The sequence below is a fragment of the Callospermophilus lateralis genome, chromosome 19 (assembly GCF_048772815.1).
Source record: "Callospermophilus lateralis isolate mCalLat2 chromosome 19, mCalLat2.hap1, whole genome shotgun sequence".
NCBI lineage: Eukaryota > Metazoa > Chordata > Mammalia > Rodentia > Sciuridae > Callospermophilus > Callospermophilus lateralis.
In genome coordinates this window covers 33,358,342-33,383,737 of record NC_135323.1, presented here as the reverse complement: position 1 = coordinate 33,383,737, position 25,396 = coordinate 33,358,342, and the positions used below count along the sequence as shown (strand labels likewise).

The window sequence follows — 25,396 nt, the reverse complement described above, 5'->3', positions numbered from 1 at the left end:
ATCGTTCCATCTCATAAGGTCTTCTTTAATTTCTTTCTTTGGTGTTCTGTAATTTTCATTGTAGAAGTCTTTCATTTCTTTTGTTAGATTGATTCCTAATTTTTTTTTTTTTGAGGCTATTGTGAATGGGGTAATTTTCCTAATTTCTCTTTCAGTGGATTCATCACTGATGTATAGGAATGCGATTGATTGGGTGTTAATTTTATTTCTTGCTACTTTGCTGAATTCATTTATTAGTTCTAGAATGTTTCTAGTGGAATTTTTTGGATCTTCTACATATAGAGAATCATATTATTGGAGGGGAAGGAGGGGGCATGGGGTTAGAAATGATAGTGGAATGTGATGGACATTATTGTCCAAAGTACATGTATGAAGACACAAATTGGTGTGAATATACTTTGTATACAACCAGAGATTTGAAAATTTGTGCTCTATTTGTGTAATAAGAATTGTAGGACTGGGGTTGTGGCTCAGCTGTAGAGTGCTCACCTGGCACATGCGAGGCCCTGGGTTCAATCCTCAGCACCACATAAAGATAAATAAAAATAAAGGTATTGTATCTAACTACATAACTACAACTAAAAAATAAATATTAAAAAAAAAAAAGGAATTGTAGGGGCTGGGGTTGTGGCTCAGTGGTAGAGCACTCGCCTACCATGTGCGAGGCCCTGGATTCAATCCTCAGCACCATAGAAAAATAAATAAACAAAAAAAGGTATTGTGTCTAACCAAAAAATAAATATTAAAAAAAAGAATTGTAAAGCATTCCACTGTCATATATAAATTTTAAAAAATTTTAAAAATCATGTTATTGGCAAATAGTGATAGTTTGAGTTCTTCTTTTCCTATTTGTTCCCTTTAATTTTTTTCTTCTGTCTAATCACTCTGACTAGAGAGAAACTGACAAACTATTTTTAGGGTTCTGTATCATTTTACATTCCCATCAGCTATGTGTGAGAGATCCTGATGCTCTGCATCCTCTCCAACCTTTGGTATTGTTGCTACTTTTAATTTTAGCTATTTTAATAGATGTGTCATGATATATCATTATGGTCTTAATTTGCATTTCTTTATTTTGTAGTGATATTGGACATATTTTCATGTGCCTATTGACTGTCTTTTTATCTTTTTTGAAATATTTCTAGATATGAGTTCTTTATAAGATATGTGGCTTGCGTATATGTTCTTCCATTCTGTAGTTTATCTTTTCACTTCATAATACTTTCAAGAGCAAAATTTTTATGAGATCCAGCTTACAGTTTTTTTTTTTTTTATGGATTCATAGTCATGTTTGTGTTATATTTCGGATGCCTTTACTAAGCCCTAGCTCCCAAAGATTCTCTTTGGTAGAAGTTTTATAGTTTTACATTTAAAATTTTTAAAAATTAATTTTGAGGGCTGGGGATGTGGCTCAAGTGGTAGCACGCTCGCCTGGCATTCGTGCGGCCCGGGTTCGATCCTCAGCACCATGTACAAACAAAGATGTTGTGTCCGCCAAGTACTAAAAAAAATAAATATTAAAAAATTCTCTCTCTCTCCCTCTCTCTCTCACTCTTTCTTTAAAAAAAAATTAATTTTGAATTAATTTTTGTGTGAAAGTGGCCAAGGTCCACTATTTTATCTATATCCTTCCTCCATTGAATTGCTTTTATACCTTTGTCAAGGATCAGTTGACTCTGAGTGTGGGGTGTTTTAGGTTCTCTATTTTGTTCCATTGATCTGTGTTTCTATCCTTCTGCCAGTACCCCCATCATAAATAATATGGTTATATAACCAGTCTTGAACTCAGGAAATGGTTTCTCTAAGTCTTCTTCAGACTTGTTCTAGCTATTCTAATTTTAAAGATCCTTGCTATATACAAAATATCTTTCTGGAATTTTGATGGGAATGACATTGAACTTGTTTATCATCTGGAGAACTGTCATCTTTGTTTTTGAGGTGGGTAACTGGGGATTGAACCCACAGGTACTCTGCCACTGAGCTGCATGCATCTCCAGCACTTTCTTTCTTTCTTTCTTTCTTTCTTTTTTTTTTTTTTTTTTTGAGATAGAGTCTTGCTGAATTGCTGAGGGTGGCAACTGCCTCTGCCTCCTGAGTATGCCTCCTGAGTAGCTGGGATCACAGGTGTGCACCACTGTGCCTGGCACGAGAACTGTCATCTTAACTTTTGTCTTATAATTCAGAAAGGCTGAGAATTTCCTAAATTGAATTCTGGTCCCTTTTGAATAGCAGTTTCTCCTCTCATCCTTTCCTCTTGTGTTTTAATATAAATAACAAGAAGAAACTAGGCTGCATCTTCAACACCATGTTTAGAAATTGCGTAAGTTAAGTATACAAGTTTATCACTTGGAAGTTGTGCTTCCATGCAATTGTTGGCTACAGTTCAGCCAAACTTTGTACCAGTATTAAAACTTTCTACTAGTATTAAAGAATATGTACCTGGGGGCTGGGGTTGTGGCTCAACGGTAGAGCACTTGCCTAGCACATGTGAGGCCCTCAATTTGATTCCCAGCGCCATATAAAAATAAATAAATAAAATGTATTGACAACTACAACTAAAAAATAGATATTAAGAAAAAGAATATCCCCATTTTTGCCTGCATCCTCCAGGAGCCGTCCTATCTCCTTGCACCTAGCATCCAAGGAAACGTGCTGTACACTGCTGGAGGGGAAATGGGCAGAGCAATGGTGGCCAGGCTGGGGCTGGGGCTGCTGCTTCTGGGACTGCTCCTACCCATGCAGATTTATTCAAACCAAACAGCTGTTGTGACACTTTCAACTCCTCACAGAGTACCTCTGCTGCTCCCAATTCAACTAATGCTACACCCAGCACAGGTGGCAGTGCCCTGCAGTCAACAGCGAGTCTCCTTGTGATCTCGCTCTCTCTTCTACATCTCTACTGTTAGAGATTCAGGCCAAGAAATGTCTCTACTTCCCCATCTTCCAAACCCAATCAAAATGGTGACTAGAAGTCCAGTGTGTCAAGGAAGAAGCTGGTCTGCATCAAATCTATCAATTCCGCACCTGATTTTATTGGCACAGAAAACACTGAGAATTCCAAATTGATTGGTTTGAAGGACATGTGAAGGGTTTCACAAGTGATGAATGCCAATATTAAATCTGCTGGAGTTTCATGTGCAAGATAAAAAGAGATAACATCCAAAATTGAGACATGATTTCCTTGAATGAGGCATAAGAAATATGGACATTTAAAACTCTATCTTGAAAACAAGAATAGATTTTGTCTAGAGATAAAGGATGGAATATGGAATGGAGATTTCAGTTTTTATTTGGTTCATGAAGTCTATAAGGCCATAAAACAGGTAATATAAAAAGCTTCCATGATTCTATTTATATGTACATTAGAGGGAACTTCCAGGTGTTACTGTAAATCCTCAATGTATTGTTTCAGCAGTACTAATTTAATGCTTATATATTCTAGAAAAAGTTTCACATTGTTAAGCTATTTCTGTTCCTTTGGGAACTGAACTCTTTCCTCTGTGGTTTTTGGATTTGACATTATGTTTGAACTTTTATGTAGTAATTGACATGTGCTAGGGCAATGATAGATTGGAATCCACCCCAAATCCAGGCATCAGGAGTCTTGCTTATCCTCACAAAGTCAAATGGTGGGCATCTCCCATCTCCTGTTTTCATTCAACAAGAGTGCCAGATTCCTTTAGCTAAACTGATTCCACAGAGTAGAATTGCATTGACCTCAACTAATTTCAAAATGCTGCTTTTTTATTTCTGCATTTATTCAATACGTTTCACAATTGTAAATGGTCCACTTTGAAGGTAAAATGGCAAATATTGAAATTAGAAAGGCAACTATGTGAAGAAGCCAGATTTATAAATCATCATTTGGGAAGTGAAGACTGGAAGCTAACTTGCATATTAAATTCACAAAACTTTTATACTTTTTCTGTAAATACTTTTTTAAAAACTATGGATCAGAATAGCCATATTTGGAACACTTGCTGTTATCAGTCAATATTTTTAGGTAGTTAGAACCTGATCCTAAGCTTAAAAGCGGTCTTGATCCTCTAAATCTTTTACAACTGCCTTGATACACAGAAATCTTTTGAAAAATACACTCCCTGAAGTCTTTTGTTCACATGGTCACACATTGATGCTTACATGTTCCAGTATCTAATATGGCCACCACAGTCTTGATAACCCAAATCATTTTTCTCATCTTTAGAAACCTACACGGAACAACCAGATCAAACAGATCTAAAGCTACTGTGTGTGTGAATGGACATGCCCCTTTGCTTCATACCTGAATGCTGTACATCTATGTGGATTGTATATTGTGTTTGTGTATTTATGCTTTGATCCATAGTAACTTCTCATGTTATGGAGTTGATTTGCATTGAACACAAACTGTAAATAAAAATAAATAAATGGCTGAAAGAGGAAAAAGAAAGAATATGTACCTGATTTCAGTCTGAACCCTCATCAACAATACATTTAATGTATTGTTAAGTGTATTGTCCAATGTATTTAATGTATTTAGTGTCCAATTTTCTGCCAGTAGTATGTTTATGATGTTTAGATATTCTCCAAAATAATATAGACATTCTTTACTGTGCTCCTCATTTCCTCTTGAGTCCTTAGTGGCAGAGTTTTAAAAATCCACTTTTCTACTACAATTTGTTTATGGCAATCTAGGCTTTTTCTCCTCAAAATTCTTTCAGTCTCAGCCCCTTACAATTAAAAAGCCAGTTTCAGGTGCATGTCCATAATCCCATCTACTCAGGAGGCTGAGACAGAAGAATCACAAGTTTGAGGCCAGCCTGGAGAATTTAGTGAGATCCTGTCACAAAAATTAAGATAAAATAAGAAGGGGTGGAAATACAGCTCAGTAGTAGACCACTCTGGGTTCAATCCCCATTACCACACGTGCACACAAATTCAGTTCCACATTTTTAGATATTTGCTATGACAAATACCACATTTATGGTATCCCTTGACTTATGAGCAGCCTAGAATCTTTGTTCACTTGTTATGTTGCCATCTTCAGTGTCAGGTCTCACTTGCTTCCCGCATCTAAGGGCATTTCTGATTACATTTAGATCTCTTCCCCTCAGTACAGGATAATTTCTCTGTCTAAAATTCTTACTCGTATCTGTAAAGGTAACATTCACAAGTCCTAGGGATTAGGACTTGCATAACTTTGGGGGTCAACTATTAAGTCTACTATAGGTTGAATACCCTTTATTTAAAATGCTTGGTATCAGAAGTGTTTCAGAATTTTCTGATTTTGCAATATGTATTTGCATAGACTATACTGGTAGAGTATTTCTAATCTGAAAATCCCAAATCTGAACCTCTTGTGTTGGTGCTGAAACAATTTTGAATTTTAGAGCATTTTAGATTTCAGATTTTGGATTAGGGATGCTTAATTTGTATGTGTTCTGTGGACTCTTTAAAAGAATGAGCATTAGCTGGGTGTGGTGATACACATCTGTATTCCCAGCAACTTGGGAGGCTGAGACAGGAGGATCACTTGTTCAAAGCTAGCCTCAACAACTTAGTAAGGCTCTAAACAACATGATGAGACCCTGTCTCAAAATAAAAAATCCAAAGGGCTGGGGATGTGGCTCAGTGGTTAAGAGTGCCCAGCTTAAAATAATAATAATAATAAAATAATAATAAAAGAATGAGTATTGTGCTGGTATTGGGAATTTTTTTCTTTCTTTTTTTTTTTTTAGAGAGAGAGAGAATTTTTTAATATTTTTTTTTTTAGTTTTCGGTGGACACAACATCTTTAGTTTATTTTTTATGTGGTGCTGAGGATTGAATGCACATGCCAGGCGAGCGCGCTACCACTTGAGCCACATCCCCAGCCCCAATTTTTTTTAACTTAATTTAATTTATTTATTTTTATGTGGTGCTGAGGATCAAACCCAGGGCCTTGCAGGTGCTAGATGAGCACTCCACCGCTGAGCCACAACCCCAGGCCCATGGGAATGTTTTAAAATGTCAATTAGATCTTGCTAATGAATTCTGTATCTCTCCTGATTTTCTGTGTATTTTCCTGTTGTTGAGAGAAGGATATCACAGTGTCCAACTATACTATTGATTTGTCTTCCCTTTTGGTTCTGTTGTTGATTTCACAGCTCTGTTATTGGCTACATACATATTTAGAATTGCTCTTGTTGATTGACTCTTTTCTTATTATATAATGTCTCTTTCTGTCTCTGGTAATTTTCTTTACTCTGAAGTTTACTGTAGCTAATATTAGTATAGTCATTTCTGCTTTTTTTTGGGGGGGGGGGTACTGACATTTTAACCCAGGAGTACTTAACCAATGAGCCACATCTCCAGCCCTTTTAATTTTTTAATTTCGAGATGGGGTCTTGCTAATTTGCTTAGTGTCTTGCTAAATTGCTGAGCCTGGCACTGAACTTGTGATCCTCCTGCTTCAGCCTCGCAAGCCATTGGGATTGCAGGTGTGGGCCACCACGCCTGGCCTCCTGCTTTCATTTGATTCATGTTTGCATAACATGTCTCTTTCCATCCTTTTAATTTCAACAGATATGTCCAAATGCAGCATATATAACTGTATTTGATGTTTCTTTTAGATAGCTTATAAATGGAGATACATATATATATTATGTATAATTTGTATATATGTATAAATTCTGCTCTGCCAGTGTGTGGTTTAAATTGTATATTTAGACCTTTTACATTTAAGGTGATATATTAGGACTCAAGTCTGCCATTTCACTTTTTGTTTTCTGTTTGTTCTCTGTTTATTTTTTCTCTTTTTCCTTAGAATTACTTTGAATACTTTTTAAAATTTCAGTTTAATGTATTTATATTGTTTTTAAGTGTATGTCTTTGTATAACTTTTTTTTTTAAGAGTTAGTTTAACAGGATTTATTTGTGCAGATACCATTGGCCTCAGTCCTGTCCTTGATAAGAATGGTGATTTTGGGCTGAGGATGTGGCTCAAGCGGTAGCGCGCTTGCCTGGCATGCGTGTGGCCCGGGTTCGATCCTCAGCACCACATACAAACAAAGATGTTGTGCCCGCCGATAACTAAAAAAAAAAAAAAAAAATTAAAATTCTCTCTCTCTCTCTCTCTCTCTCTCTCTCTCTCTCTCTCTCTCTCCTCTCTCACTCTCTTAAAAAAAAAAGAATGGTGATTTTTAAAAATATCTTTATTTTTTTATTTTTATGTGGTGCTGAGGATCAAACCCAGTGCCTCACATGTGCACTGAGCTGCAGCCCCAGCTCTTTGTATAACTTTACTGACTGCTCTAGGAGTGTATGTGTATATGCATTCATGTATGTATCCATGTTATATATAACAACCTTATGTTTAAATGAATACAATCTACTGGTGTCGTTTTACCAGTTTGGATGAGATAGAGACACCCTCACCAATTTAGATAAAATTTTCTTAAATATTTCTTATATTACATTGGTGACTACATCAGTGTTATAATTTTTGTCTCAGCCTTCAAACATAATCTAGAAAACTTAAGAGGAGATGCAAAGTTTTTAGTATACACATATTTTTACTTCATTTATTTATTCTGTGTGCTGAGGGTAGAACTTGGTAATTGCTCTACCTTCTTGTTACTCCACTCACCCCACAGGTTTGGGATCAAGCCCAGGGACTCATGCATGCTAGGCAAGCAAGCGTCCCAGCCATAATTTTACTCTTTCTTTCTTTCTTTTTTTTAATATTCTGAAATTACTTTATCATTTCCTGACTATTTAGAGAACTTCCTCTAGCTATGTTTTTAGGGTAGATCTACTGGTGACAGATTCTTTTGATTTTTCTTCATTCTAGAATCTCCCAATTTTCCCTTTACTCCCAAAGGATATTTTTGCCAGATACACAATTCAGGGTCAACATTTTTTTTTTCCTTGAAAAATTTTGTGCTACTTCCTCTGGCCATAATGATTTTTATGAAAAATCCACTGTCATTTGCATTTCTTCTCTAGGTAAAGTGTGTTATTTTCTCTGCCTTATTTCAAAATTTTTTTTTTCTTTCAGAAATGTATTTATGAGCCAGGCGCAATGGTGCACACCTGCAATCCCAGTAGCTTGAAGGCTGAGGCAAGAGGATGACAAGTTCAAAGCCAGCCCTCAGCAATTTAGCAAGACCCTATCTCAAAATAAAAAATTAAAAGGACTAGAGTTTGGGGCTCAGTGGTTAAGTGATCTTGGGTTCATCCCTGTACCAAAAAAAAAAAAAAAAAAAAAAAAGAAGTGTATTTATAGCATGTCTTAACATAGATCTCTGCTTTTATTCTGTTTGGAGTTGTTCAGCTTCTTGAATTTTAAGGTTTTCAGCCATTTTAAGAAATATTTTTCCAGTTTGTTGCCTTGACCTTGTTTGTGTCACGGAAATTCCCTGTACCTTTGTAGAGTCTCAGGTACCCTGAAGGAATAATCAAATACCTTTTTGATTACTGCTCACTGGAATTCTTTATTGGCTCAGGTGCTCTATACTGGGAAGTGGCCTTCTGAATCTTGCAGTGCCCTTTCAAAGTGCTTGAGAAGGAACAGATTCAATTTTCTCCAAAGGAAAGGATCATCCTTGTCCATTTTCTTCACATGCAAAATAACAGTGTACCTTTGTGTTAGGTGGGTTTTGCTTAAATATTTCTATTATTGACCAAAAAAACCTTACTTAAACTCTTTTATCTAACGCTGATCAAAATCAAGATAAGAAAATACTGTTGTTTCTACCACCTTGTATAAGGTGGTGAACAAGAATAGCTGTCCACAGGAAGAATGTTATCGTTGGCCAGCACATTCATCTTAAATCAGCTTTTATTATAAGGAGTGGTTTTTACCTTATTGTGGGAATTCTTGTCACTCTTGTGTGCCCTTAAGGTCAGATTAGAAGGAAACTGATCTTAGAGGCCCTACTTGTTTTTGAAATAGCAAGTTATTGTTGCTCAATGCTTGTTAACTTTAATTTTGTTCACATGGTTTGGTGAGAGTATACTTAATTTGTTTAGTATTTGAGATCATTTCTTGACCCAGGCATGCCAGGAGAAGGATGATCATGTTAGATCCCATCTCCCATTGAGGAACTCCAGAGCTGGAAATATATACTTCTCTTTAGAAGTGACACCAGTTTGTATGGTTTAAAGAGCCAAATGGTATAGTTTATTTAGGAATACTTAATAATTGAGTAGTAATTGAGGAGAAAGTAAAAGTTTTTTTTTTTTTTTTGGTAGAGCATTCCTTAAACAGAAAATTAAGAGAAAATGACATAAAAATTATTTAGAAATCTAGAATTTTAATAGCCAATAAATTGAATTTTCAAGTCATTTTTTAAATACTAGGGTGGGATTCTTTTTTTTGTCTTTTTTGGAACTGGGGGTCGAACCCAGGGCTTTGCGAATGAAAGGCAGACGCTTTGCCACTGAGCTACATCCCAGCCTCATTTTTTTAATATTATGAAAAACATATAAATATGCAGAATTTTACAATGACTAGGAATAAATCCACTGCTTAAAATGTATAATTAACCTTTTGCCATGTGTGCTTTATCATATATCTATTTATCCATCTGTCATCTGTCAGTCAGTCCATCTTTTTAGGCATTTCCTAGTTGCAAGTACTGTAACAGAGCCCCTTTTAAATTAAAAGCAACTTCCTGGTAACTGCATTTCTGTATCTGGAGTTTTCTCCTGCTGAGATGAGAAAGTGAGAAGCTACCTAGTGGCACCAAGGAAACCATGTAACATTTCCAATTGGCACAGCCTAGCTAAATCAACAAAGGGCTGGGGATGTGGCTCAAGTGGTAGCTCGATCGCCTTGCATGCGTGCGGCCCGGGTTCGATCCTCAGCACCACGTACGAACAAAGATGTTGTGTCTGCCAAGTACTAAAAAATAAATAATAAAATAAATAAATAAATAAATAAATCAACATGTATATTTCTCACCTTTTGTCCCACTATACCCCCTGTCCTTTTATAAAATTCATTTGTGCCCCTGCCCATCCCCAAGCAAAGATGTTGATTGGAGATAGAAAAGTCTCCTATGTGTCTTCTAAGACATTCCAGATACATTACAAGATGAGGGAAGTGTGTCACTCTTTTCTATTTTCCTTCCCTGATGTGTCCCATAAGTCTTCCTAAAAGGCCACCAAGAGACGCTCCCATACCCAGATGTGCATCTGGCTGTGCACTTCTGAAACATTCTGGAGTTGAGTTCTCCCAGGGTGGGCGGAAAGAGCATCCAAACAGGGTGGTCTCCCCTGGTCATGGGGCTGCTGTGAAAGGCTGTTGCTTTCCTGGCTTCTAAGGGACCATGCTTATTTTCTATTTGGGTATAATACTGTGCTAACTAAGGAAATTAGAAGAGGGATGAGATTGTGTCCTCAGGGACCGGAAAAGAGCACGAAGACAGAGAAGGAGTCACTGAGGAACTGTGCCTGCCTAGACTATTGGTTCCCAAGGCCCCTGGGGGTGAAGGGCCAAGGTAATTAAATTTTTTGGTTAGACTTATTAAAGACAATGGCACAATGGAGGGGGGGTGTATTTTACTGGGATTATGATTGTATTCCAAAGAGGCTCCAATCAGGCTGCCTCATTGTGTTGCAGATCTTAAAATGCTGGGCAATAATGTCATTAAAGTCATCTTGACTTTAAAATTATTTAGCACAAAATTGTTGAACACTTATTAAAATGCTCTTGGAGGTATATTTCCCCTCCCTAATTCTGTTTTCTAAACCATGTGACAATGGACAGTGTTGGGACCCATTTTAGGAATTCACTAAAAACATGAAAAATCATGAAATAACTTTTTTCCTTAGCCTTTTTTTTCTTTTTTAATATTTATTTTTTAGTTTTCGGTGGACACAACATCTTTGTATGTGGTGTTGAGGATCGAACCCGGGCTGCATGCATGCCAGGCAAGCACGCTACCGCTTGAGCCACATCCCCAGCCCCGAAATAACTTTTTTAATTGCAAAAAAATAACAAATACCTTTTATACCTAGGGCAACTTTTGTGGAAAACCTGTATTTCAAGTATTCTGATAATTTTTCTGAATACCTACTCACAGTTCTTGATACTGGGAATTCAGTGATGAAGTAGGCAGATAAAATCCCTGACCTCTAAGGAGTTGGTATTCTCATTAGAGACAAACTAAACAATTCAATAGAATAGTACTGATAATATTAGTACTTACTTCTGCAACGACCTAATAAAGCAATTAACCCATTTTCCATTTTGTTCCCTTGTTCCAGATGTGTGTGGAACACCTTTGAAAACATAAATATTGTATAGAATATACATTTATATAATGTATAATATTATATAATGGTTAATTAACATTAATTAATACAGTATATATAAGCTCTATATTATTACTTCTAATTTATTTTAATGCACCTGTGTCAGTTTTGTTGTAATATTCACAGAATTGAAAATTTGGGACTTCATGGATTATTGAAATTATCTCCAGTAAAGATGAGAAAACTGAAGAAATTGGAAACCTTGTGCACTCTTGGTGGGAATGTAAAATGGCACAGTTTTAATGGAAGTTCCTTGAAAAATTAATGCTAGAATTACTATATGATCTTTCACAATAGCTAAGAGGTGGAAACAACCCAAGTTTTTGTCAACACATGAATAAACGAAATGTAGTGTGTCCATATGTTGGAAATATTATCCAGCTTTTAAAAGGAAAGTATCACATGCCACACCGTGCATGAACCTTAAGGTCATTATGCTTAGTGAAGTACATTTGTCAGAGAACATTCAAATACTGCCAGGCAGGTGCAGTGGTGCATAGCTGTTACCCAGTGACTTGGGAGGCTTAGGTGGAAGAATTGTAAGTTCAAGGCTAGCCTCAGCAACTTAGAGACATCCTGTCTCAAAATAAAAATTTAAAAAGAGCTGGAGTTATAGCTCAATGGTGAAACACCCCTGGGTTCAGTTACTAGTACAAAGAAGGAAAAAAAAAAAAGACAAATTCTATATGATTTCATTTACCAGAGGTGTTTTAAGAGCAGCCAGTCAAAGAAATGGTAGTTCCTAGGAACTGGGGAGAGAGGAAATGGGAAAGTTGGTGTTTTTAATAGGGATAGAGTCCTAGTTTTCCAAGATGAAAAAGTTCTGGAGATGGACAGAAGTGATGATGGTTCATAAAATATGAATCTACTTGCCAGGTATCTGTTCTCGCAACTAAAAGGCTCAGGGGTCACTCCAGTTAAACTGGGCTAACTGGGCTGCACGAAATAACCACACAAGAGACACAAATACCTTTTTCTTTAGAGTCTCTGTGATGGCTCCTCTGATCTTAAGGGTCCACAGAAAGAAAGAAAGAGCGTGAGAGCACGCGCTGACCCCTTTTATTGAGGAGAAGCTATTCAAATGAGGCAAAGGGTCAGGTTTCAGGGGGCTGAGTCTATCTTCATGATGTCCACTGTCAGCAGGTTGACTGACTCAACCTGGGTAGGCCACACCCAAGGGCACAGTAAGAGAAGGGGACACACACAAGGCACTTCCATGGAAGATTTTACCCTAAACAGGGCAAGGGGTTATATTACAAAGGAACAGGTGAGTGTAGCTTCACCCATGGGGCTGTAGCAAGACACACCCATGCACGAGACATCGACCCTCGCACCCAAGAAGGTTGCCACATTTCTGCGACTGAGAGCCTCAGCACCCACCAGGGAAGTGTAACTCAGTGATGTGTAAGGTTGGCCTCCCACATATACTGTACTCATAAAATGGTTAAGATGGTAAATTTTATGTGTTGTGTTCTTTTCTTTTAATTTAAAAAAGTTAACTTTTTTAATAACAAAAATGAAGCACAGTTGTCTAGTGTCGTGTAGCTACTTAAGTGGCCGAGCCAGGAATAAAGCCCGGTAGTGTAACTCTGGAGCACATATTTAATCTTCATTCTGTATGGCTTCCAAAACACTTTTGGTAATGATAAGTGCTATGATAAAACAAAGCAGTGAAGTCTTATAGAAAATGATGGTGCGAGAAGTTGAGTATGCTTTAGACAGAGTGATGAGGAGGACAGGCCTCCTGGAACTGAAGACTGAAAGGAAGAAAGGGAGCCAGCAGGAGCTGGAGGGAGCTGGCTACTCAGGACAGGGCCTGGAGGGGGGCAGGATGGGGACCTATGGAGTTGGGATCAGAGAGGGTCCTGGAGGACCAGGTGAGGAGGTTGGGTTTTATTCTGAGCCTATTGGGAAGCCATATGTGTTTTAAGTAGGAAAGAGACATGATTTGATACGTTTTAAAGAGTTCTGCCAATTTTCCCTTGGAAAGGAAGTTGAGAAGAAATTCCAGAATATTTGTCCATTTTGTACTCAGATGTCAAATTTGAAGACTTGAGGCTTCATGAAATATTTTATTTTCAGTGCTGTTAAAGCTATTTAAGTGTAATGAATTTACCAATGACAGCAATTATATACAACTTTTATCCCCAGACTTTTTTATTTTTTATTTTGAGACAGGGTCTTACTGTGTTGCTTAGGACCTCCCTAAATTGATAAGGCTGGCTTAGAATCGGCAATCCTTCTGCCTCAGCCTCCTGAATTGCTGGGATTACAGGCATGCACCACCATGCCCGGCTGCTGAGTTGTATTCTAAGAACATGTTTAGTTTTGCAAAAAACTGCCAAGGTGTTTTTCACAGTGTCATTACAGTCTTCATTCATGTGTATTTGGGAAACTGTTTCCCCTCTTCCTCCAATCTCAGATTCTGGATATGAAAAGGATTAGTTGATCAGGGTTAATTTTAAAAAGTATTCACTTTACTTTTAGTTTTCTTAGAAAGTAAGTCTCGGTGTCCATTGTTATTTTTTCAAGATTGAGTTAAACATATGTATCTTTAAGATCTTAAAATATTTTTTCCTTTAAGAATAGAAATTTCAGATGACATTCAGAAAAGATTTTGATTAGCTTTTTGAAATAGTAGTATTATCCTATTAACAAGTAAGGAAGCTGAGGCATAGTGAGGTTAAGTAAGTTGCTCACAGCTAATAACTACCTTGAAACAGGTAGCACAGCTACAGCATTCAGTTTCTGACCTGATACGTCATACTGCCTCTATATTAATAACCACATTATTGAATTAAGGATTTATATATTCATTGCTGCCTTTTAATACTGGCTCTTAAATTTCAGTGTTTAACAGAATCATTTGGGAAACATTAAAATTCGGAATGCTAGGCTTCTGATTTGGTAAGATATAGGGTAGGGTCTAGGAATGCTATTGTAGACAAGTACTTCTGAGTGATTCTGGGAGACCATTTTGTAAGCAACTGCTATGAAAAATGAGCTAGATTCAGTGACTTTTGATATGGATTACAGAAAGCTGGCTAAGTTCTTGACTCTTCTGTTTAATTTTGCTGGGAGGAACCAGAGGGTAAGTGTCCTTTATCACTGTATTCAGTAAGACACATGCCATTGCAGTGGTTCTTCTTGCTTGTTGGTGGTTGGCTACATCACCAAACAGGAAGGGTAACAAATGTGGTTTGGCATGTTGTTGTTAAGAGTATGTTTATATATGAGTCCTAAAGGCTAATTTGGGGAGTATTGCAACATCATGTCTTTTTTTTTTTTTTTTTTTTACGTGCAACCCTATGTAAAGACAAAATAGTTATTTTAAAAACTCACAATGACTGCTCTAATTTCTAGTTTATTGCTATTTTGTCTTTCATCTTTGTTATGAAATTCTTAACTGCTTCATCCACTGTTAGATGTGATCGTCTAAGTTAGAAGGAGACTTGGAAGAATAATAGCAGTAGTGTTCAAAGTTATCATAGAAAAGTTAGTAATGTTTGTTTAAAATTTTTCTTATAATAAAGTAAATATTCCTTATAGCTGTATGTCATTGATAAATGTTGGTTCTTTGTTGTGTGGCAGGTTCTTAGAAGGCTGTTCTAGTATCTATTTTAGAAAATTCTTCCCTCTGTCAAGGATTGAGAGGGATCTGTTGTTCAGATGTAGACTTGTAAAGGCAGTGCATAAAATGCCTGCTATAGTTTGGATCTAAAATGTCCCCCCAAGGTCCATGTAGTAAAAAAATTGGTTCCTACTGTTGCATCTCTGGGAGGTGGTGGGACCTTTAAGAGGTGGGGCCTAACAGGAGGTCTTAGGTCACTGGAGACATGCCCCCGGGACATTGTGGGACCATGACACTCTTTTGTTGAGTCCTGGTAGGGATTTTGCTTTACCACATGACCCTCACTGCAGGCCCAGAAGCAATGGAGCCAATCAGCTGTGGACTTGGACCTCTAAAACTGTGAACCAAAATAAACTTTTTCTCCTCATAAGATGATTATCTCAGGTATTTCTTTTAGTTCCAGAAAGCTGACTAACACAGTATCCAAATTGTAAGTGTTCCTGGAGCTCGAGCTCTTTAGCCTGTACAGACGCTTGTGTAGACATGTTGGGAAGAACATTTACTCACCACAGATGCTCTGCTGGGTTCTTTCTCAGGCAGTGCCTTCCACCTCCACCTGATTAACCACTGATCTGATTCCTGTCACCACAAATTTGTTTTGTCTGTTTTTAGCTTATTGTGGACATTTCCTGTAAGTAGAATCATACAATATGTGGTCTTTTGTGCTTGGCTTATTTTACTCAACATCTAGTTTTCAAGGCTCATCTGTGTTGTAGCATGTATCAGAACTTCATTCCTCTTTATGATTGAATAATTGTAATTCAATTCCATTGTATCTATAGACCACATTTTGTTTATCCATTCATCTATTAATGCACATTTGGAGTGTTTCCACCTTTTGACTATTGTGATTATTACTACTTTGAATATTTATGTACAAGGTTTTATGTGGTCATATATTTTTATTTCTTTGGACTATATATCTAGGAATGGAATTACTGATCATATATTTAACTTTTTGAAGAATTAACAAGCACTTTTCCAAAGTAGCTGGACTTTATTGTATTTTTAAAATTAATTTCTGTATATTATTTTGGGAGTTTAAGCTGTTATTTTTCTAATTATTTTTTTATATTTCAAAAACCAATATGTTAAGGGCTGGGTGATTTAGCTCAGTTGCTTGCCTCACATGCACAAGGCCCTGGTTCAGTCCCCAGAACCACATGCACACACACACACACACAAAAAAAAAAAAAAAAAAAAAAACAATATATTAAGATCTTTGAGCTAGTAAAAATTTGCTAAACATTAAGAGGGAAATCCTCTAAAATATTGTTTTATTTTATTGGTTCTTTTTAGTTATACATAACAGTTGAGTTATTTTATGTAATTATACAAGCATGGAATATATCTTGTTCTAATTAGGACCTCAGTCTTATAGATGTACATAATGGTGAGATTCACTATGGTGTATTCATATATGCACATAGAAAAGTTATGTCAGATTCATTTCACTTCTTCCCTTTTCCTCCCACTCCCTTCCCTTCATTGTCCACTGTACTTCTGTTCCCCATCCCCCATTCCCCTTATTTTGGGTTAGCTTCCACGTATCAGAGAAAACATTTGACCTTTGGTTTTTGGGAAATGGCTTATTTTTGATAGTCTTATAGATTCATCCATTTACTGGTAAATGTCATGAAGTCATTTTTCTTTATGGCTAAGTAATACTCCATTGTGTATATATACCATAATTTCTTTATTTTTATTTTTGGTACTGGAGATTGAATCTAGGAGCTCTTAACCACTGAACAACATTCCCAGCCATCTTTTGTATTTTATTTAGAGACAGTCTTGCTAAGTTTCTAAGGGTCTTGCTAAATTGCTGAAGCTGACTTTGAACTCACAATACTCCTGCCTCAGCCTTCTGAACTACTGGGATTATAGGCATGTGCCACCATGCCTGGTTTATATACCATAATTTCTTTTTTTTTTTATTTTATTTTATTTTATTTTATTTTATTTTTTTATTGGTTATTCAAAATATCTGTTGTAGGGCATCTAGGTTGGCTCAGTAGCTTAGCTATTGTGACTTTTTCTGCTGTAAACATTGATGAGGCTGCAGCACTGTAATATGCTGATTTTAAATCCTTTGGACAGGAGTTGGAGTTGTGGCTCAGCGGTAGAACGCTCACCTAGTATATGAGAGGCATTGGGTTTGATCCTCAGCACCACATAAAAATAAATAAAATAGCGGTGTTGTGTCCATCTACAACTAAAAAAAAAAAAGTTTAAAAAATACTTTGGACATATACTAAGGAGTGGGATAACTGAGTCAAATGGTGGTTCTAGTCCTAGTTTTTTGAGGAATCTTCATACTACTTTCCAGAGTGCTTACACCAACGTGCAGTCCCACCAACACTATATGAGTGTACCCTTTTCCCACATCCTTGCCAACATTTATTGTTACTTATATTCTTGATAATTGCTATTCTGGCTGGAGTTATTTTTCTGATTTTTAAGATGAGTGTTTAACTTACTATTTTCAAGTTTTTTTTGTTTTTTTTTTTTGGTATTTTGGTGATAAATCCAGGGGTGCTTACCACTGAGCCATCTCCCCAACCCTTTTTATTTTGAAACAGGGTCTAACTAAGTTGCTTAGGGCCTCACTAAATTGCTGAGGCTGACCACAGATTCCTCTTGCCTCAATCTCCTAGCAATTGGGATAACAGGCACGTGCCACCATGCCCAGTCCTTCAACTTATTTTCTAAAATAATAATGTTAAGTTTGGGGTTTTTACGCTTTAATATTGCTGTAGCCCACAGCATTAATATATTGTATTTTTATATTACCTTTTCTTCTTGATGTTTTTTAATTTACATTACTATCTCTTCTTTGACCAATGACTTATAAAAAATTGTTTTAAATTTTCTTTTAAATTAACATAATAATTGTATATATTTATGGGGTATAGAATGTGTGCTGATCAAATCAGGATAATATAACTTCCCTCTATCTCCCTCTTTCTTCCCTTTCAAGCTTCTAGAAATTACAATTCTATTCTTTTCTACCGTTAGTCAATATTTTTAACTTTTGAATAAGGAATTTGAGAACATGTGGTGTTTGTCTTTTTGTGTTTGCCTTATTTCACTTAACATAGTGTCCTTTTGGAATTATGTTTCTTAGTGTCAAAACAAATGGTTTTTTCTAGTCATTGTTTTGTTACTGATTTCTATATCAGAAGTTCTCTGAGGTCAGAGAATGTGGTCTTTCTGTTACCAATTTTTTTTTCAATAAAAGTTACAAGAAACATCAAGTACTTGTGAGTATGTTGAACAGGAAGGGATAATGTGACATGGAGAACTGGGGTGCTTGCCATAGCTCTGAGATGGCTAGAAGAGGGTCCTCGAGCATAGGTCCCCAAAATTGAGTCATTATAGGAACTCCTGCTTCCTTCACGACCCCTGAATCCATACTGTTCTATACTGATTCCCAGTGGTGGTGGCAGGTTTACATTGAATTAAGAAGCTGTTAATACCGAAGTCGACTCTGCATTCCAAAGAATCTAGAGAATAAATACTAGTTAGAATGCTGTTCAGAAAATTCCCACCATTCATGCCTTTCTGGCCAGGATGCTATACCACTCAGTTACATCCCCAGCCCCCTTTATTTTTTATTTTGAGATAGGGTCTCGCTGAGTTGCTGAGGCCTGCCTTGAACTCCTGAGGCAGTGATCCTCCTGCCTCAGCCTCCAGGTTTTCTGGGATTACAGGCGTGCACCACCATGCCCAGCTGTCATCTTTGTTTTTATTTTGAGACAACTGCTCTACTGAATTTTCCAGACTGCAACTTGAACTTGCAGGAGGCTGCCTCTACAACTAAGTAGCTGGGATTATAGCAGGTTCACTCATCTTGCTGCATTCAACTGTTGGGTTAGCTGGGAGCTGAGTTCATCCCAGAGGTTGTCACTCTCATGCCTGAGGCCTTAGCTAAGGTGGCTTTAACAGCCGAATGTCTGTGACTGTCTCTCTACATGTGGTTTCTTTGCACAGTAGATTTTATTCTCAAATCTGTGGGTACTGGCTTCTCCAAGGCCTGGTAGTCTCAGGGTCCCAAGACAGTAGAGATGCAGGTATAAAACTTTGTGGGCTGGACCTTACACATTGTCACATCTACCACTTGTTTGGGCCAAAGGAAGTTCCTAAGCCAGTTCAGAATCAATAGTGGGAATAGATTACCAAGTATCATGGACTTATTTTTCTTGCTGACACAGTAAAGATATTTTTTGATTCCTACTTGGATATTTTGCAGTTTGTGTTTCTAGTGGCTTTTGTGTTTTTCTTTCTCATCTTTTTATGAGATTGATTGATTAATTGATTGATTTCCTTGTTGGGTTTGAACCCAGGGCCTTAGTGTTCTGCCATGGAGCTACACCTCCAGCCCACTTGTCTTATTAGATTAATTATTTTTTTCTCATCCAATTTTAATTCTGCCTCCCAGTTTGTGCATTTTGAACTCCATTCCTTTCCTGCTTAGTCTAGAAATTTTTTTTTTTATATTTTATTTTTTAGTTTTTGGCAAACACAACATCTTTGTTTGTATGTGATATTGAGGATCGAACCCGGGCCGCACGCATGCCAGGCGAGCACGCTAGTGCTTGAGCCACATCCCCAGCCCTTAGTCTAGAAATTTGAACCAGGCATTGTGGTATACATCTGTAATCCCAGTGACCTTGGAGGAAGGAAGAGTGCAAATTCAAGGCTGGTCTGGGCAACTTAGTGAGACTCTATCTCAAAATAAAAAATAAAAGGGAGATGTAGCTCAGTAGTAAAATATACTTGGGTTCAATCCCCAGTCAAAAGAAAAGACCTATGTCTAATATAAGGTAGTTGTAATTTTGTGGGTTGGTCTCTGTGTCCTCTATTCTGTACCATTGGTCTACCTGCCTGTTTTGGTACCAGTACCATGCTGTTTTTGTTACTATTGCTCTGTAGTATAGTTTAAGATCTGGTATAGCGATACCACCTGTTTCACTCTTCCTGCTTAGAATTATTTTAGCTATTCTGGGTCTCTTATTTTTCCAGATGAATTTCATAATTGCTTTTTTTATTTCTGTGAGGAATGCCATTGGGATTTTGATCAGAATCACATTGAATCTGTAAAGTGCTTTTGGTAATATGGCTATTTTAATAATATTAATTCTGCCTATCCATGAGCAAGGTAGATCTTTCCATCTTCTAAGGTCTTCTTCTATTTCTGTCTTTAGGGTTCTATAGTTTTCATTGTATAGATTTTTCACCTCTTTTGTTAAGTTGATTCCCAAGTATTTTATTTTATTTTTATTTTTTTTTTGAGGATATTGTGAATGGGGTAGATTTCCTCAGTTCTCTTTCAGAGGATTTGTCACTGATATACAAGAATGCCTTTGATTTATGGGTGCTGATTTTATATCCTGCAACTTTGATGAATTCATTTACTAGTTCTAGAAGTTTCTTGGTTGAACTTTTTGAGTCTTATAGGTATAGGATCATATCATCAGCAAAGAGTGCTAGTTTAAGTTCTTCTTTTCCTATATTTATGCCTTTAATTTCTTTCATCTGTCTAATTGCTCTGGCTAGTGTTTCAAGAACTATGTTGAATAGAAGTGGTGAGAGAGGGCATCCCTGTCTTGTTCCAGATTTTTAGAGGGAATGCCTTCAATTTTTCTCTGTTTAGAATGGTGCTGGCCTGAGGCTTAGCGTAGATAGCTTTTACAATGTTGGATTAAAAAAAAGTGGCATCTATACACAATGGAATATTACTCAGCACTAAAAAATAACAAGATCATGGCATTTGCAGGGAAATGGATGGCATTAGAGCAGATTATGCTAAGTGAAGTTAGCCAATCCCAAAAAAACAATGCTGAATGTCTTCTCTGATATAAGGGGATGACTCAAAATGGGGTAGGGAGGAAGAGCATGAGAAGAAGATTACCTCTAGATAGGGAAGAGAGGTGGGAGGGAAAGGGAGGGAGAAGGGGAATTGCATGGAAGATGGAAGGAGACCCTCATCGTTATACAGAATACATGTATGATGATGTGAGGGAAGAAAAAAAAAAGAAGTGGGTCACATTAGATTGGGTAGAGAGAAGTGATGGGAGGGGAAGGGGGGGAATGGAAGGACCGCAGAATAAAATAGACATTATTATTGCTGTGGGTATATATGTGACTGCATGACCAATGTGATTCTGCAACCTGTATACTCAGAAAAATGATAAATTTTATCCCATCTGATTCAAGATTATTGTACTGTCATGTGTAACTAGTTAAAACAAAGAAAAAAGAAAAAAGAAAAGATCTAGATGGGGCTGGGTGTGTGGTTCAGTGGTAGGGTGCTTGCCTGGCACATGTGAGGCACTGGGTTTGATTCTCAGCACCACATACAAATAAATAAAATAAAGGTCCAGCAATAACTAAAAAATATTAAAAAAAAAAAAAAAGAAAAGACCTAGAAATTTGAGTGTGCTTTTTTAGCTTGTTGAGTCTAAAGTTAATAATGTATATCCTCATCCTTAGAATGCTAAGAACTTTGGAGCAATTTTTTCCTTCCCATTTACATGCTATTGTAAGGCATTTTAGTTCTATTTTTTATTCTAGGAGATATTATTATCTCAGTCAGTTTTCCTTTAGATTTGCTTTTGGAGATCAGTGCTCATCGTTCCCTTTTGCATCTAACACTTCTTACCTCAGATCTTTTTTCCTGATATTTGTTCTTTCAGAATTTTCATTAGTAATAGTGTACTAGTGGCAAATTCTTAATTTTTCCCCCTGGAAATATTGCTTTTGAATCTAATCCAAATGGAGCTTGAGGGGAAATGGTAAAAGAGGAAGTCTCAAGGAGGTGATGATAGTATTTGGAGTGATTCTTATCTCAATGGGGACTGCTCAGAGCTTCTTACCCTTTCTTACTCTGAAGGTTCTCTGATCCTACCTGCCCTGCAGTTCAGGCAAAGTACCCTGGCTAACTGTAGCACTTTGCTGAGGTGGCCTTCCTGTTATTGTTATCATGTGACTGGCCCAGTTACCCACTTGAATGTGAGTGTTTAAACTCAGCTTTGTCACCTCCCTGAGGTCAGTCAAGTGGCTGTTGAGTGGTGTTGAGGTCCAGAAGTGTAGCTCTGGTGGCCTATAGGCTACCTTTTTGGTTTTTGTATCATCATATCATGCTAGTAGTCCCTTGGAACTTGTGCTCTAAACAGTTCAATCATTGGTTTTTGGAGTATCACAAGAAAGGCATTATTTCCCTGTGTACAAAATTTCCATTTAGTTGATGAACAGGGACCAATGCCCAGGCCCATGCCAGTATTCTTAGTGTCCTATAGAATTGGCTTGTACCTGAACTGAACAAAAATTTAAAAAATACCAAATCACAACAAAAAAGTTAGTGTTGATTAGTTAGTGTTGCAAGGAAGGTAAACTTTATGATAGAAGATGTCAATTTCAGTGAAGAGTTGTGCAGGGCAGGGTGGTGTACATGTGTAATCCCAGGCACTTGGGTGGCTAAGGAAAGAGTTTCAGGTCAGCCTGGGGAAATAAATGAATGAAATAAAGGTCTATCAACAGCTAAATAAATATATATATTTAAAAAAGTAATTTTTTTTTTTAGTTGTTGATGGACCTTTATTTTATTTATTGGTTTTTGGTGCCAAGAATCAAACCCAGTGCCTCACACACGCTAGGCAAGAGCTCTTCCACTGAGCCACAACTCCAGCCCCTGAATGGCCATTTTTTCTTTCTTTCTTTCTTTTTTAATATTTATTTTTTAGTTGTAGTTGGACAGAATATCTTTATTTTATTTATTTATTTTTATGTGGTGCTAAGGATCGAACGTAGGGCTTTACACGTGTTAAGCGAGCACTCTACTGCTGAGCCACAACCCCAGCCCTGAAGGGCCATTCTTAAGCCCACCTCTGGAGTGTCAGAATTCTATATGGAAGCTCATAATAAGGACATCCAACAAACTTTAGGATTTTGCAGCCAGAGCAGAAATTTTCAGTTGATTTGATTCTTTCAAAGAAGGTAGCTTTATTGAGGTTGAAATAAAAGTTTTCATCATTTGCCTTTTTGTGCATTAGGGTATAGCCACATCCATATATTCATTTTCAGTTTAAGAATAAATTGCTAGATTTCTTGGGAGAAAAAAGAAAAATCCTCCATGACACCTTTGTTTCTTCTTACCCAGTAGAGTCCAAGTGAACAAGTATAGACAGACAATGTCAATAAATCAATCTAAGTCTTATGTTGCCTTCATAGGGCAAACTGGTGTGTTCCTGGGAAGGGTCTGGATAATCGGTACCCCTTCTCTAAACATTGCTTAGCATCCCATTTTTAGTATAGCACTTGCATGTGTGAAATTGCCTGTGTGTCAGCAGATTTATGACTGCAAAGTTATTTTGGTTGAAGATAGATGCTGATAGAACTTCACTAAACAGCTGGTATAACAGCTCAGTGTTGGTATTCACTATGCATTCTGGGTGTCCAGAGAAATAATAGGATAAAAAGATACTTAAATGACTGAAGCTGTGCAGATTGTTCTGGAAATATTTCATCACATACTTCAGTTCCTTTTATTAAAGTCTTTTTTCTTTCCCCTCCTTCTCTTTCTCTTCCCTTTTTTCCTTTCCTCCCTCCCTGCTTCACTCTCTCTCGTCCTTCTTTCCCTTTTTGGCATTGATTCCCGGGCCTTGCTCTTGCCGAGCACACTCTGCCTCTGGGGACTGAGTCTTTTAGATGTGCTGAGTATTCTATTACTTCCTGTTGATGCTTTTGCTGAATATCCTAAAAGATATTGGCCATTTAATACCAAAACATTTTCTGTTACTCTTTACTATGAAAATTTTCAAATTTTAAAATGGATAACAAATAATCATACATCTATCAATAGATTCAACAGTTGTTATTTGGCTCAGTTCTTTTTTTGCTGAAGTATTTCAAAGTACTGGTTTAATAGCATTATAATCCTAACAACTATAGTATGAGTCTCTAGGAAATAAAGATTTTTTCTAGATAGCCACAATCACATTATCGTACCATACAAAATGTCTTTTAAAAAGGTTGGAATTACTGGTAACATAAATGAAAACACTTTGTTATTACTCCTTAGTGCCTTAAAGGGGTAGGAAAAGACAGGCATCACTAGAGGAGAAAAAAAAAAAATCAAGGGAATCCTGGAAAGCTTCTGATCGAAGGAGCTTTAGGATCTTTAGTGTTAAATCATTGTGGTGTTTATATTCACCTTCAAAGCCTTAACTCTGTTGTTAACCAACACTGCACATCCTCAGGGCAGGAGGGGAGATACTGTAAATAGACTTTTTTTCTCTTTAGTTGTAGATGGACACAATAACTTTGTTTTATTTATTTTTATGTGGTGCTGAGGATCAAACCCATTGCCTCACACGTGCTAGGCAAATGCTTTAACACTGAGTTACAACCCCAGCCCTGTAAATAGACATTCTTAAAAGAAACATAAGTGTCTATAGATGGTTGAAGTACAGCTCTACCCTTTTGGATTCTTGTTTTCATATATCTGCATTAGAGAACTCAGCAGCAGAGAGTTTTTTCCCCCAAGGAGGCCGCTTTTGGGTCCCAGCCAGCATTGTTGACAAGTTTAACTTAAAACTTCAGGTGTAGTTACTTTCAAGTAACAGGATAGTGTCAATCAGCTGGCTACTTTTAGAAATAATATTTTATTTGTTAGAATACAGGCTTCTGGGCGCAATGACTTTTGGCTATAATCTTAGTAACTCAGGAACTGAGTCAGGAGAACCTCAGATTGAAGATCAGTTTAGCAATTTAGGGAGACCCTGACTCAGAAATCACAAAATAAAAGAGTGGAGAGAGAGCTCGTAGTAAAGTGCCCCCTTAGCTCAATCCCCAGCACTGGGGAAAAAGTGGTAAAAATAATAGCTTTGAAGGTTCAAGAATTGCCTGTTGGCATGGTTGCTTCTTTATGTTCTTGATCAGTGTGGACATTTGAGGTTGGTTTTCTTCATGGTAAAAGCCTTTATTCTCTTGGTTTTGGAAGCATCATTTTCTCCTCTTCCTCACCTTATCTCTTGACCTGGATCTCTGTGTATCTTCCCCTTAAATGTTAAGTGTGACACACAGTAATTCTATTGCTGATTCATATAAACCCTAGTCTGAGCCAGGTTGATCCAGGAAAAATTGAGGAGAGACTTTGTGGGTCCTTCTGGAAAGAAACTTGAGAGACCCATGAATAAGGAAGTGCTTTCTTATTCCTCTGGCATAAAAGAAATCAGCTTTAGTTCAAGATGAAGCTGGTGCTTTGGAAAGCAGAATGGAAAGACCAGGTTCCTGATGACATTATTGAGCTGCTAGACCCACCAAAAGCATGTTGCATGACCTTGTGTATCTAAGTTTATCCTACCTGGGGTTTGTTGAGCATCTTGGATGTATGTATTTATGTCCTTGGTCAAATTAGGACATTTCCACCATTGTTTCTTTCTTTCTTTTCTTTTCTTTTTTTGGTGGTGCTAGGGATTGAACCCA

The 25,396-nt window shown here is 37.1% G+C and overlaps 1 protein-coding gene and 1 pseudogene across 3 annotated transcripts in view; both read left to right on the top strand.

Moving 5' to 3' along the window:
* Positions 1-25,396, top strand: part of Cyth3 (cytohesin 3) — an 89,383-nt gene that overhangs the window by 37,774 nt on the left and 26,213 nt on the right. The window contains exon 1 of one of the 3 annotated variants that reach the window (XM_076839927.1): positions 8,545-8,611. The exons of the other annotated variants lie outside the window; for them this stretch is intronic. The gene's annotated coding sequence lies outside the window, so the exon portion shown is untranslated. Of the gene's footprint in view, positions 1-8,544; positions 8,612-25,396 lie in introns of those variants that run through there. 3 annotated transcript variants of the gene reach the window in all.
* LOC143384667 (signal transducer CD24-like) lies at positions 2,674-2,906 on the top strand (annotated as a pseudogene).